This window comes from Sphaeramia orbicularis, chromosome 9, assembly GCF_902148855.1.
Source record: "Sphaeramia orbicularis chromosome 9, fSphaOr1.1, whole genome shotgun sequence".
NCBI lineage: Eukaryota > Metazoa > Chordata > Actinopteri > Kurtiformes > Apogonidae > Sphaeramia > Sphaeramia orbicularis.
Genome location: NC_043965.1, coordinates 7,263,663 through 7,278,829, shown reverse-complemented (window position 1 = coordinate 7,278,829; position 15,167 = coordinate 7,263,663). Strand labels below are relative to the sequence as shown.

The 15,167-nt window shown below is 37.2% G+C and overlaps 1 protein-coding gene across 1 annotated transcript in view; it reads left to right on the top strand.

Moving 5' to 3' along the window:
* Positions 1-15,167, top strand: part of whrnb (whirlin b) — a 280,302-nt gene that overhangs the window by 193,002 nt on the left and 72,133 nt on the right. The gene's annotated exons all lie outside the window — the stretch shown is intronic.

Genomic DNA, 15,167 nt, shown 5'->3' with positions numbered 1-15,167 from the left:
TGGGGATGGTGGTTATTCAGAGAGTGACTTCTTATTTATAAAGCCGTCATGTGACAGTATGGACATGTTTTTGCTTAATAATGTTGTAAAAGTGTAAAATGCTCCAGACTGGGCCGGCTTCTGTTGTCTCAGGAGTGTAATTAATGCAGAATAGGACGCCTGAGCACACATGCTTCCTGTCAGCAGCAGCAGCGGCAGCCTGTTTTACCGTGAACCAGTAAAAACAGTGGCAGCTGCTGGGTCCAGTCAGCTCAAGTGGAATCATTGAAGGTGAAGCTCAGCCGTACTGTACGTGCTGAGGTGCTGAGGCAGTGAAAAGCCCCTTCTCATTTATTTTAACGGGCAGAGCCGCACTGAGTGGAGCCAGTCACCGTGACTGACTGGGACAGGCTGAGACAGCTGTCAATCAAACTAACGAACTGTCCTCAGGCATTACACAGGATCTACTAATAGGACGCTCTGTGGATCAGCTAGGAATCACCAGGACACACAGTAAAACACATCATTCATCAGAGAAACTGGGACACTAATAGTTTAATAATTTTGTGTTTTAACCCTCAAAGACCTAAACCAAAAGCATCTACTGATTTAAAATCTATAATACCTGTTAATTCACTAATCCTATCAATACATGTAAATAATTGGAGTAAAATACAGTTTGTCATCTTTTCATGGTCATCAGATATGACCTGTTTGGACATTCCGAGGCGCCGTAGTGAATGGTTGGATGTGAATGAATTTTTTTTTATATAGATGGAGTTATAGTAATGCATTTTTAACTGTTTTTTTGTATGTTTTACTTTTTATTTCTGAAGGAGGTGAAAAGGAAAATGAGGTTCACAACAGTGGGAGACAGAGGAGTTAATAAAGCATCTTAAGTTTTAGTTTCATTCGCAGATCTTGGCGCATCTCCCCAATTTAGTGTGTTTCTGGTCGCGTTGATATGTTTGTCTACTGTACAAGACCCACGCTCATTTTTAAATGACAATAAAGATCTATTCTATTCTGTTCTATTCTATTCTGTTCTATTCTATTCTGTTCTGTTCTGTTCTGTTCTGCTGTTCCATTCTATTCTATTCTTTTCCGTTCCATTGCATTCCATTCTATTCTATTCTATTCTATTCTATTCTATTCCGTTCCATTCTATTCCGTTCTATTCTTTTCTTTTCTATTCTATTCTGTTCTGTTCCGTTCTATTCTGTTCTATTCTATTCTATTCTATTCTATTCTATTCTATTCTATTCTATTCTGTTCTATTCTGTTCTGTTCTGTTCTATGCTCATCAGTTCCAGTTAGAACCACACATCTCTCTGTCGACTCTGCATGACTATCATGAAATTTGGATGCAACACTTACAGTCCTAATGAAGCTCTTGTATCTGTTCCTCACCCCCCCCCCCACCCCCCACCCCCATTGTTCCCTCTATTAAAGGATCCCCATTGACACAGTAAACAGCTGAGCCACATGCTAATTTGTGCAGAAAAGCGACACAGTCGGCATCAAAGGATGCTATAATTAAGCAGCTTTTCTTCAGAAATGGCTCTGATTTGTGAGCTTCAGGCAGTTCAGGCTTAATGAGGTTTGTAATTTAAGATCGGATGGGCGGCCATGTTGATTTAATGCATGTCCGACAATCACTTCGACAGCCTCTGGGAAACCATTAATGAATTAAGGACAGCACATAAAGGATGTTGCCCTGAACGCTCAGTGGTGTTTCCGATCCGAGGCATGTAGCGGGGTGTTGTATGGCTGCGGCTCAGATAGGGCTCCATATCAGAAAGCTGCTTGTTAGTGGACGCAGTGTGCTGTATATTAATTAAGGCCGCGGCTCTGGAGATGCGATTGGCTACAAGTACAACAGGCAAACTAAATGCTGACATGGCAGAATTTAGAGGACATCTGAGAGACGTGCCTCAAGTTACACAACTTCCCTCCCCTTCACTCCCTCATTCTGTCTCTTAGTGAAAGGACACGCAACAGCCCGCTCTCTGAAAATAAACGTTCAAGTACAAGTCATCTGCATCAGCAAATTACATAACATGCAAAAGCAGTTAATGCTCCACAGCTGAGGGTTAAAACGATGACGCAACACGGCAAGTAAACTTGACAGAGCGCTCCTCTCCTTCAGCGTTTTCAACAGTTTTTTTTTTTTTTTTTTAAATTACTCAACATGAACTCGCAGTAAATTAAACACAAATCTCATTGTTTTAATACAGTCACTGAGCTCTGGAACACATGTTATTTTACGGTTATCAGCTTCTTTAATGTAGGTTTTATTGCACGGGAATGTCGCCAAGATTTCAGCGAAGCTCATGTAAGATATGAACCCATAAAAACCCAAACAAGCAAAAGCATCTACTGATTTAACTGTTTAATACCTGCTGATCCACTAATCCTATCAATACATGTAAATAATTTTGGTAAAATGAATTAAATATTGGAAAAATACGGGATTTTAACTGAAAAATGGAAAAAACAGAGGATGATATTACAAGAAATGGTGATAAATCACTTAGTAAAGGTGTAAATACTGAAAAGTAATAAATGACAGTGGATGGATGTTCAATTAATGATAGATGTTGTTGAAAAAGTCACTTTTTCTTCAGTTTTCTGTGTTTCTGATTTAATAAAACACAACTTTAATCTGAGCTTTAATGAACATCTACATGAGTAGAAAATCCATTAATTAAATATAGGAAAATATACGATTTATACTGATAAAAAACACAAAATACAGAGGATAATATTATAATAAATGGCATCGCCAAGATTTCAGGGAATCACATTTGTGTTTAATCATATTTCTGTTTAACCCATAAAGACTCACTGGTTCTTCTGTGGCACTTCCCAAATGAAAATTTTCTAACTATTTAATCATTCTTAATTGATTTATCACCATTTATTATAATATTATCCTCTGTATTTTGTGTTTTTTCAGTATAAATCATGTACTTCCCCATATTTAATTAATTTATTTCCTGATCATGTAGATGTTCATTAAAGCAGAGGTTAAAGTTGTGTTTCATTATATCAGAAAAACAGAAAACTGAAGAAAAAGTTCTTTTTTTTTTTTTTTTTTTTAACAAAATCTGTCATTAATTGAACATGAAGCAAGTGTCTCCATCCACTGTCATTTATTACTTTTCTGTACATTTACACCTTTACTAAATGATTTATCACCATTTATTTTAATATTATTCTCTTTTTTTTTTCTTCCATTTTTCAGTTAAAATCATGTATTTTTCTTATATTTAATTCACAGATCATGTAGATGTTCATAAAAGTTCAAAATAAATTCAGAAGCTATTTTGTCAAAACAGAGAAAAAGAAAGAAAAAGTGACATTTAAAAAGTACATGATTTATTCTGAAAAAACAAAACAAAACACGAAATACGGAGGATAATACCACATGCTATTTTACGGTTATCAGCTTCTTTAATGTAGGTTTTATTGTACGGGAATGTTGCCAAGATTTCAGCGAAGCTCATGTAAGATATGAACCCATAAAAACCCAAACAAGCAAAAGCATCTACTGATTTAACTGTTTAATCCATTTGATCCATTAATCCTATCAATACATGTAAATAATTTTGATAAAATGCAGTTTTTTTTGTCTTTTCGTGGTCATCAGATATGACCCATTTGGACGTTCAGAGGCTCCGCAGTTACCATGGAAACACTGTCATCTTCTATAACATTGATTCACCAGTAAAACCCATGGAGTTGGTTGTAAACGCTTGCTTTTTATCTATATTTTGATTTTAAAAAGTCACTTTTTCTTTAGTTTTCTCTGTTTTGACAAAATAACTTCTGAATTTACTTGGAACTTTAATGAACATCTACATGATCTGTGAATTAAATATAGGAAAAATACATGATTTTAACAGAAAAATGGAAAAAACAAAAAAAAAGAAAAAAAAAACAAAAACAGAGGATAATATTACAATAAATGGTGATAAATCACTTAGTAAAGGTGTAAATGTACCAAAATGTTCAGAGGCTCCGTAGTTACCATGGAAACACTGCCATCTTCTACAACATTGATTCACCAGTAAAACCCATGGAGTTGGATCAATGACAGTCAATAGACACTTGTTTTATGTTCATTTAATGATAGATTTTGTTGAAAAAGTCACTTTTTCTTTAGTTTTCTCTGTTTTTGATCTTATATCTCTCAACTTTAATTTGAGCTTTTATGAACATCTACATGATCAGTGAATTAAACATAGGAAAATAGTAGATTTTCACACAAAAAATGTAAACACAGAGGATAATATAGCAATAAATGGTGATAAGTTACTTCAGAAAGGTTAGAGAAAAAATGATTGGAGAACTGGCACAAATGTAGCACTAGGTCTTTATGGGTTAAATGCAGGTCCAACAATGATTTTTTTAGGATGAAATTCAAAGGTTTTGTTGTGTTTTGGCTTCAATTTTCACAGAAATGTGGTTTTAGTTTATGCCGTATCTACACAAACAGATATTTTCTTCCTCTGTTTTTGTTTTATATGTATTTTTTTTATTAATCTCTCCACACAACCTTCATTTTACTACACAAAAGACAGTCCAAACTGGTCCAAATGTGCAGACAAACCATAGTGTTGGACATTAAACTGAACATAGCAGACACCGAGGCTTTAATCTGTCATGAAGGTGAGATCTTAAAGGGTTAAACAATTACACGTGCAGATGGTAGATGTTTTCTTGACCTCCTTGACCTTATAGTTCTGTTAATAGCTTCTGCCAAATAGGTGAAAATACAGAAAAAGCTGGATGTTAAGAGGTTAAATATAATGTATCTCCTGAACTTAATAATATTTTATGACTATCAGAGTGTTTTTCATGGCAGAGGAAAGCAGCCACAATGTCAAACACATTAGATTTAATAGAAGGTCTGAAATATTAGGTAACGGTGGTCAAACCTTTTTAATACTTTATCAAATCTGATTGAATTCAAGCTACAACTGAAGCTTTTTCACTCTTTTCCAATGCCATGAGTGTGTTTTTTTTTTCATTTTCTGTTAAATGTTGCACATGGAAGTATGTAGTTATAAAACAAGGTCAATATGTAAATAAATATATAAATATTTTACGAGGATTAAAATGTATTATTGTTTTTTGGGGACGAGTCCAGCAGGCTTTTCCGATCCCAGTGGGACTCGCAGATTTCCGCGACCCCGTGTGGAGGCTCATCTGCCAACATCTGCTGAAACATGGACGCATGTTTGAGGGATCAGGTGTAGATGAGATCCCAGTGGACTCAACGCTGTCTGTGGTGCAGTGTTCTGGGACTGAAATGGAAACTCTCCATGACTTTTAGAGTGCACAAAAACATGGTCTGTCTTCTGCATGCATGTTTTTCTATTATGTTCCGTGCTTATGTCATTATCTGTAATTTCACTGGAAAAAATCAAAACCTTATCAAGTGTATTTTTCTCATTTCTAGTCAGAATATCTCATCACACATAAAATAAGACATAATCACATAAAGAGGAACTTTCTTTAGTTCTTTAACTTTTAATTTGTTTAGTTTGTGAACAGTAATTTTACAGTTTCTGCACACAAATATAATACATGGAAGCCCAAAATGTGTTTAAACTCAGTTTTTCTGTAAGAGAGAGTTCACCAGCTAAACACAGATAAGCTGACAGGGTGGCTAGGATTGGATTTTAACATATACACTGCAAAAATCTAAGTCTTACCAAGTGTATTTTTCTCGTTTCGAGTCAAAATATCTCATCACACTTAAAATAAGACAGAATCACCTAAAGCACAGGTGTCAACCATGTGGCCCAGGGACCAAAGGGTCCGATCCAGCCCCTGGGATGAATTTGTGAAATGCAAAAATTATAATGAAGATATTAATAATCAAGGACGTGAAAATCCTTTTAGGTCAATTGAATCTGAAATGGGTGAGATCAGTAAAATACTATCATAACAACCTATAAATAATGAAAAATGCAAAGTTTTGTCTTTTTTTAGTGTAAAAAACGTAAAATTTCACAAAAATGTTTATATTTACAGACTATCCTTTTGCAAAAAATGTGAATAACCTGAACAAATATGAACAATACGAAATTTCTCAAGAGATGTATGTAGAATTTTACCAATATTCTTCCTGTTAATAAATATTTTGTGTATTTGTAGATCCACTGTGATCTGTAAGTTGTGATTCACATGTAGGGTTGAGCTGGGTGAGCAGTATAAACAGTAAAAGTAGCTGTATGTGTATGTTATTGTATGTATTTATTGTGTGTTTACAACAGTTATTACACTGCAAAAATCTAAATCTTACCAAGTGTATTTTTCCCACTTCTGGTCAAAATATCACAGTTAAAATAAGACAGAGTAACTTTCAGTTAGATTTAAGAACTTGTTTTTAGACAATAGATCTTGAAAATGTTATTTCAAGAAATCTTACCAAGATAATTTTCACTTTTTTTTGCTTGAATTAAGCAAAAAAAATCTTGAATTAAGTGAGAAAAAAAAAAAAAATCTGCTAATGGAACATGTTATTAAACTGCAAAAATCTGGATCTTACCAAGTGTATTTTTTCCTTATTTCTAGTCAAACTAGAAGCACTCGGAGAGCGCAGACCTCCGCCAAGGCTGATCAGTGGCCCCCCTTGTGGGCCCCCCCACGCCAAGGAGGTTATGTTTTTGCCAGGGTTTGTTTGTTTGTCTGTCCGTTAGTGTGCAACATAACTCAAAAAGTTATGGACAGATTTTGATGAAATTTTCAGGGTTTGTTGGAAATGGGCCCCCCCATGGGCCCCCTCACCCCCGATCACCACCAAAATTGAAGCATTTCTTCCTTATCCCATTTCCAACAAACCCTGAAAATTTCATCCAAATCTGTCCATAACTTTTTGAGTTATGTTGCACACTAACGGACAGACAAACAGACAGACAGACAAACAAACCCTGGCAAAAACATAACCTCCTTGGCGGAGGTAAATATCTCATCACACTTAAAATAAGACAGAGGAACTTTTCAGTGAGATATAAGAACTTGTTTTTAGACAATAGATCTTGAAAATGTTATCTGGAGAAATCTTACCAAGATATTTACCTCCGCCAAGGAAGTTATGTTTTTGCCAGGGTTTGTTTGTTTGTTTGTCTGTCTGTTAGTGTGCAACATAACTCAAAAAGTTATGGACAGATTTGGATGAAATTTTCAGGGTTTGTTGGAAATGGGATAAGGAAGAAATGATTAAATTTTGGTGGTGATCGGGGGTGGGGGGGCCCACGGCGGGGGGGGGCGCAGACCAGAAAATTTCATCAAAATCTGTCCATAACTTTTTGAGTTATGTTGCACACTAACGGACAGACAAACAGACAAACAAACCCTGGCAAAAACATAACCTCCTTGGCGTGGGGGGGCCCACGGGGGGGGCCACTGATCAGCCTTGGCGGAGGTCTGCGCTCTCCGAGTGCTTCTAGTTTTCATTTGTTTCATTGGTAGATTTTTTTGGTTTGAATTGGAATAAGTGAAAATGATCTCGGTAAGATTTCTTGAAATAAGATTTTCAAGATCTATTCTCTGAAAATCAGTTCTTATAGCTCACGGAAAAGTTCCTCTTTAGGTGATTCTGTCTTATTTTAAGTGTGATGAGATATTTTGACTAGAAATGAGAAAAATACACTTGGTAAGTTTTAGATTTTTGCAGTGTACATGTTAAAATCTAATCCTGGCCCACTGTCTGTTATTCTGTGTTTAGCTGGTGAACTCTCTCTTACAGAAAAACTGAGTTTATATATATTTTGGGCTTCCATATATTATATTTGTGTGTAGAAACTGGAAAATAACTGTTCACAAACTAAACAAATTAAAAGTTAAAGAAAGAATAGAATAGATAGTGCAGTAGTGAAGTCAATGGTGAAGAAAAATCAAATCTAGTCTTTCAGCTTTCAAAGCCATTGCAGAAGTCTCTTATATACATAAATTTAATTGTAAGTGTTAAGATATGGCACATTTAAATCTGTTTAAGAACACGATCAACATTTCTACTAAGATTTTCTAGTTTTATTTTTTCTTTATCTTTGTTTAGCCAGGAAAAGACTTAGTGAGATTAAGAAACTCTTTTCCAAGAACATTCTGCCCTAGACAGGAGTCAGCCCATTTAATCAGGTTTTGGACAATGCAACAAAAATACATATAACATGTTTTTTAATTACAGAATCATGAGAGCTCATAAATATTTATCAAACATTTGTCACAAATCACCAATATCAATCTCAATCTGGCCTCTGCAGGCAGATTTGCATGACTTCCACTCGTTTAATATAACTGTAAGTGCATCCACTGAGACCACCTCCGTAAATCATTTTCTAATTGATTCCAAATGAACTGAGCAGCAGATTGAAGTGAACTTTTTTCCAGTTCAGTGCAGACTTTAAGATCGGATAGTAGCCCTCAATTTACTGATAGATGATTGTAGATAAAACAGAAGTACACGAAAATACACTAAGAATAAAAGATCAGATTTAACCTTAAATTAGATGTTTAGGACAAATTAGCAATAACAACAAATGATATTTAACAGTTTATTTTGTGTGAAATATAAAGGTTTTCTAACTGCAGTCCCTGTAGGTTTGTGTTCTGAGTCATTTTTGTTGCATCACACCATTTATTGACAAGTCATCTCCTCCCGCCATCAGATCAGGAGCATCAGATAACAAATTTCATTTTTTCTACCGTATGTGCGACATGAATAACAACTGCAAGTTATTTTCTGTTGATATTTTTGTACTTTGACTGCAGGTTATTTGGCCCAAGTGTTTTTTTTATTGTATTGAGGTCACGGTGGCCTTAAAAGACCATCTGTATACACCGACCCCATGTTGTTCTGAAGAAACACCCGAATGCCTTAGATTGATTCCATTTCATCTCCAGATCCTGTCAGAGGTCAGAACAGACTTCGGTCAGTGAATTCAAAGAGTTTATTCCCTCCAACGTGTAGCATTGAAGTCTATATTTCCAGAGTTAGGATGGTTTATATACTGAACAACAAAAGAAACGCAAGTATGTTTCAGTATTGGTTTATATGGGAGTTTTATTATGAATATTGGTTTCATATGAGATATTTATATCCAGCTGTGAAATTTACAGTGGCAGTACATTGAATTGTGTCCATGAGCACTGAGTTGATGGTCACGGAGATGGGCCAAGCGAATATGGCGATCCTGATTACGGGTGGTTGCACATGGTCTTCCGGATCTTGGTCTGTCCCGAGTGGTCCCTGTGTCACGGAATCGTGTCCTCAGCCTACTGATGGTGGACTCAGCCTACTGATGGTGGACTCGTGCACTTGCAGACGTCTGGCAACGTTGCGAGCCATTAAACCAGCATCAAGCGTACCAATGGCGCGTTCTCTCGGATTATCGTTAAGGCGAGGCATCGTGGTAATGCAGTAACTTTTGAATCTTACCATTTCTTTTTATTGCTTCCCGGATAAACAAAGGGAATCGCCACTCCCATTTGTTGCTCCCACTACCATATCACTCAAAACGTACCGCACCTCCGATACTTTGTACACGTGCTCAATACCACTCGTGGTCGTGTTTGCCTGCAAACACACGCTCCAATGGTTACAACTCACTTATTTTAATGTGTATCTCAGTTGACAACTCAACAGGACAGCTGAACTCTTGCCAAAATTAACGACCAAAACTTGCGTGTCTTTTGTTGTTCAATATACAGGGGTTGGACAAAATAATGGAAACACCTTCACCTCAAGATGATAATGCCCCAATCCATACAGCTAGAATTGTTAAAGAATGGCATGAGGAACATTCTAATGAAGTTGAGCTTCTCGTATGGCCGGCACAGTCCCCAGACCTCAACATTATTGAGCATTTATGGTCAGTTTTAGAGATTCAAGTAAGACGTCAATTTCCACCGCCATCGTCTCTAAAAGAGTTGGAGGGTATTCTAACTGAAGAATGGCTTAAAATTCCTTTGGAAACAATTCACAAGTTGTATGAATCAAAACCTCGGAGAATTGAGGCTGTAATTGCCGCAAAAGGCGGACCTACACCATATTAAATTATATTTTGTTGATTTTTTAAGGTGTTTCCATTATTTTGTCCAACCCCTGTATGTGGTTCATGTATCTCAATGTAGAATACAGAACACATTCTTTTAAATACGGAATATATTCCTTTAAATATAATGTGGAATATCATCTTTTAGATGTCTCAAAGTGGATAACATGTCTAAAATACCTTGGATTACCTCTATCATTTACAGCATGTAACAGTGTGGACATAGTATTCACACAATGCTGCTACCGAAACTGAACCCTGAACCCAGGAGTCTGTCTGAATGCATGTTAAGATGTGAGCGATACGTCTATGGAAATGTAGTGTTTTGTCTGAAAAAAAAAAGGAAACCTTCATATGACTCTAGTTGCTAAAGAAGGTCTTTCCATTGCAGTTTTGCATGATATACCAATTGCCCTACGCTGGAAAAACCACCTCTTGCCAGCGCAAACACTTTTAATCGAAAAACAAGAGTTTTAGCGAAATTGTCGTTTTTCCATTTGGTAAATTTTTATGCACAAGTTATATTAGAGGGTCAATGGAAAAGCGACTAGTGATAGAAAAGACACTTCTCTATTTCAAACAGCAAGAAACCATGAAAAAAGAGTATTGTTCAATCAAACCTGTAGCATGTAATCATGATTCTGTGTGCTCGTCCTATGGTGCAGACATGATACTTTATTTTGTTTTAAAGAGTGAATGGTTTTTAAAATGTAATAATCACTCACTGTTATTTTACTCATTTGAAAAAGTAATGAAATAATAAATAATGAACAGTTTAATTTAAGAATATAATGTGAATCTGAGAGTACCCTGTGGTTAAATCATAACTAAATCCAGTTTTTATTATAAATACATGCACTTCACTCCGACATTGTCAGTTTGCATAAAGTCAGTCCTGGATAATGAGAAGCTCAAGGTCAAATTCAATCGACTAACTCCCAAAGTATCGACTCTCCAATCCAACAAATTACAGTAAAAGCCTCTCTGATCTCTGATTCTCTTCCTCTCATTGGGTTTTTGTCCTTTTCAGCCTTAAGCTACACAATTTTAACCTTAAGCCAGAGGAATTGCTTTCTCATTAGCGGCTCTTTGCAGCCCCATTTTTTATGTCGACTTTAGCTGGAGCTTCATCATCGCAGAGCTTTGGTTCCTTTTCACAATGAGGCCCAACACGCTGAGGCTTCTACATACTGCATTTCCGCCATTTAATGAACTGTTTATTTGTTTTAGCTACTCACAGTTAAAATTTTGTGGGAGGGAAAATCTCACCCAGCAGCTGTTGCCTACTTGCAGGGTCGTTTTTAGTCCACAAAGGTTTTCGCAGTTGGAGTAAATCTGTAGGAACTCGCTGAAACTCGTTCAATCTACCGACAGCGAAAGGAGCTGTTTCAGAGTCGAGCTGCTTATGAAGATAACAATGAAAGAGCCCTTCAGGCAGACACGTTCTGACTGACTCGCCTTCAGGTTTTCAAGTGATGCCTCTTCTCCAGGCGTGTTAAGCTGCGACGCTGCCTTGTGAACAGGGTGAAGGGTGGGGGGGGGTCTGCATACATCACAGGGCTTTCTATCTGCATACCACAGGGCTTGTACTGTTGGATAACTCTTGTATCCAATCTCAGAGCCTGTCCACATGACTACGAAATTATGTCAATCTGCAAAAGGTTAATATCATTTCGGCCTTTCATCCACATGATGTTGTCGATGCCCTGAAGCGATATTTTTTGAGAAAGGCTCCCAGAACAGAAAAATCTCACAACACCGCCTTTGCGTTGCCATGTGGATAGGCAAAAAAACACGATGACACCATACCAGTGACGATGTCTCACAGACTGCAAGGGAAGCCCGGCTTCCCCTAAAATTAAATGGTTAAATATGTACGGTTGTGTTGACATTTCATTGACTACAAATGTGTTAGAACACGTTCATTTCAAGGACGAGTTCGTTCAGAATCAGCTTTATCACAAATCAGCAGACTCGATGTTATTCACTTCTCCTCCATTCCCGTGTCTCTGTTTTCTCCTCCATCTCTGCTCAGTGCATTTGTCCGTAGACTGCGGGCGTCTCTGGGCTTCAATGGGACTGAGTGGAACAGTTGTTTTCATTGCCTGAAAACTGGACAGTAATTGGATAAATGCCACAATGTTGTCCCGCCCCCGGACGCTCAGCATCTCTGGGGGTGAATGAAGCTGTGGGCGGAGCTTAGCTGGGCTGGACGCCAGGATTACACGTGCTGATTGGAGGATCAGTCGAAAGGCTGAATCCCGTTTGATTGACAGCTATTTTGAGATCTACTCCTTCACTGACACAGTTCAGTTTAATACGTCTCACGTTCTGCTGTGAAATCGAGAGAGAAACCACTACGAAATTACTCGTTCATTTCTTGCACTGTAAATAAAACACACTCATTCTACTTCCTTGTTTCAATTTAACATAATTTCAACGTTTTCTTGTTTAGTTGGTACGATAAGGTCACTGAGCATTTTCTTAAAAAGGAACGGAGGGACGAATTTATGCTTAAATAACTTGACTTTTTTTTTTTTTTTTATATAAGCTGACAATGAGCTTCCCCTGTCTAAAAGACGAGCAGCCGTCACTGTATCTAACAGCTGTTATCTGTCCTGGTTCGCTCAGCCAGGCACAAGAGATGTGACGTTTGCGGACGAGTCGAGTCTTTTGAACGACTCTTTTCGGTGAATGATAAGAACCACTTCGTTGCGATCCGTTCGTTTATGAGCCGTTCTTCTATTCAGATCGCCCACACTGGCTTCATGCTTCACCTGTGTGTCCATGAGTCTGAGTTGTCCACGCTGCCTTCACCTGAATGACTAATGACATCTCCGAGTTTGAGTTGTCCAAGCACACCCCATTCACTTGAACGCAGCTACGTGCACAGCTAATTTAGGGGAGGAGTTATCAGTGAGTCCGACTGACTGGACTGGAGACATTTACCGCTGGATCAGGGAGGAGCGACTGAAAAAAGTGGAGATGTGGGATTAACTGGAGGAACATCTTCTTCCTATAAATGCAGATATGCACTAATGTGGTGGAAAAGCCGGGCCCTGGTGGACCCCAGCCGGACCCTGGTGGACCCCAGCCTCACCACAGTTATGGTATTTAGTACCTGTCTGCTGTTCTACTCTATGCAACTGGCTCGTGAAACACACTCAAAAATCAGTTTCCTTTTTCATATTTGAAGGTTTTTCAAAAAAGTAACGCAATAATTACTTTCCCTGGTAACTAATTACATTTATGAAGGAGTAATTCTGTTACTAATTCAATTGGGAAAGTAACTAGTAACTATAACTAATTACTTTTTAAACGTAATTTGCCCAACACTGCGTAACATCCAGTAACAACAACAAGAACAATGGCGGATTACAGAGTTTATTAGCACTATTACAACAAAACCTGGTAATGCTGTATCAATTTGACAACCAGCAGAGACGCGGAGGAGGGGTGGGATTAAATAAATTATACTTCCTCCCATTCCTTTTCAATTGTGCAAAAGACGTAATACTTTGCTTTCGTGTATATCCATAAGTTTTGTTTTTTTTTCCCCATAATTTCTTACTATCTGTTTTTATTTCTAAGGACTAAGTAAGATTACTTTGTTTTGTTGCATATTCGAAATAAACTGAACTAAAAAAAAATAAACAGATACACGCGTCAGATACTTTTAAATCCACCACGGTGTCCTGCTAGAGGGGTGACCCGGACCCTGCACTCATCTGTGATTTTAGTGCATCCTGCCATAGGCTCTGTTTGGGTTTATGTACAGCGCCACATATAGGTGTGGCATAGGTATTACACCATTTACACCCAGTTTTTCCATTTCCATCTGGACACTGATATATTTGAATGAATGAATGAATTTTTTGTTGGTTTGTGCATTAATTATTGCGCATAGTACAATTTTATTTTATCTCACTCCTTTATTTTTGATTTTTGATCTAGATTTGACAGCATCATGTTACGTTATCCGTGCCCTCTTTATTCCGATTCATTTAATTTATTCGAAGTGTCATGTTTCTGCATTGTTGTACACATCTCCCCTATTGTGTTGCTTCTGTTTTAGTGTTTTTACTTACATCTTGTATCCTGCTGTTGTGCCCTTTACTTGTCTGTCAAAAGCACAATGTAAACTTTGTTTTTAAAAGGTGCTAATAAATAAAGCTATTATTATTATTATTATTATTATTATTATTATTATTATTATTATAAACAAAAAAGCTTATTTTTTTGCCCATCCTTTTCACCTGATACACTGCTTACATTAAATCAGTGGTTCTCAGTCTTTTTCTGTCAGGCCCCCCTTTGAAGGATGAAAAATTTCTAGGCCCCCCTCAGCCCCAATAACATTGTAACAGTGGTGCAATTCTAATTTTTATTGAAAGAAACATCAATACTTTAACAACACTTTTAGCTTTTCCTTCAATTATTTGTTGCACAAATTGAAAGTAACTTAGATTTTTGTGTGAACAATACAAATAAACTCAACAAGACTGCTTCTTGAGACAATATTTTTCCAAATAAAAATAGGAAATGCGCAATTATCTTACAACTATGACAACAAAGTTCCTTTTTTTAGAACAACAAACAAATTTTGGTAACATAGACGAACATTTTAGCAATATCAGTGGCTGCAATGAGCCCGTTTCCATTGCACATCTCAGAACATTAAAGTGTAAACTGTACAAACTGTGCAAAAACAGAAACATTGCACATTTTTCTTTTCCAGTCCAATCCTTGTCCATTCTTTAAACCTAAACTCTTCGTCTAGTCTAGTAACAGATCACCATGGCAGTAGATAGGTTTGTTTTACGTCCCTAAAATGAGTCCAGGGTGCTCCAACACTAAAACAGTAGTTCCACCTGCTACATGTTGTAACCTGAACAAAAAAAAAAAAACACCCAGGGGTGATCCCATGCCCCCCCCCCCCCCCCCCCCCCCGGCAAGCCTTCGCACGCCCCCTAGGGGGCCCACCTCACAGTTTGAGAAACACTGCATGTCAATCATCGCTATTCAATATTCCTAAATGATTTTAAACTTAAGGCATTTTATTTATTTATTTAAACTTTGTCAAAGGAGTGAATCACTTAGATTCATCATCAGGTCCTCTCC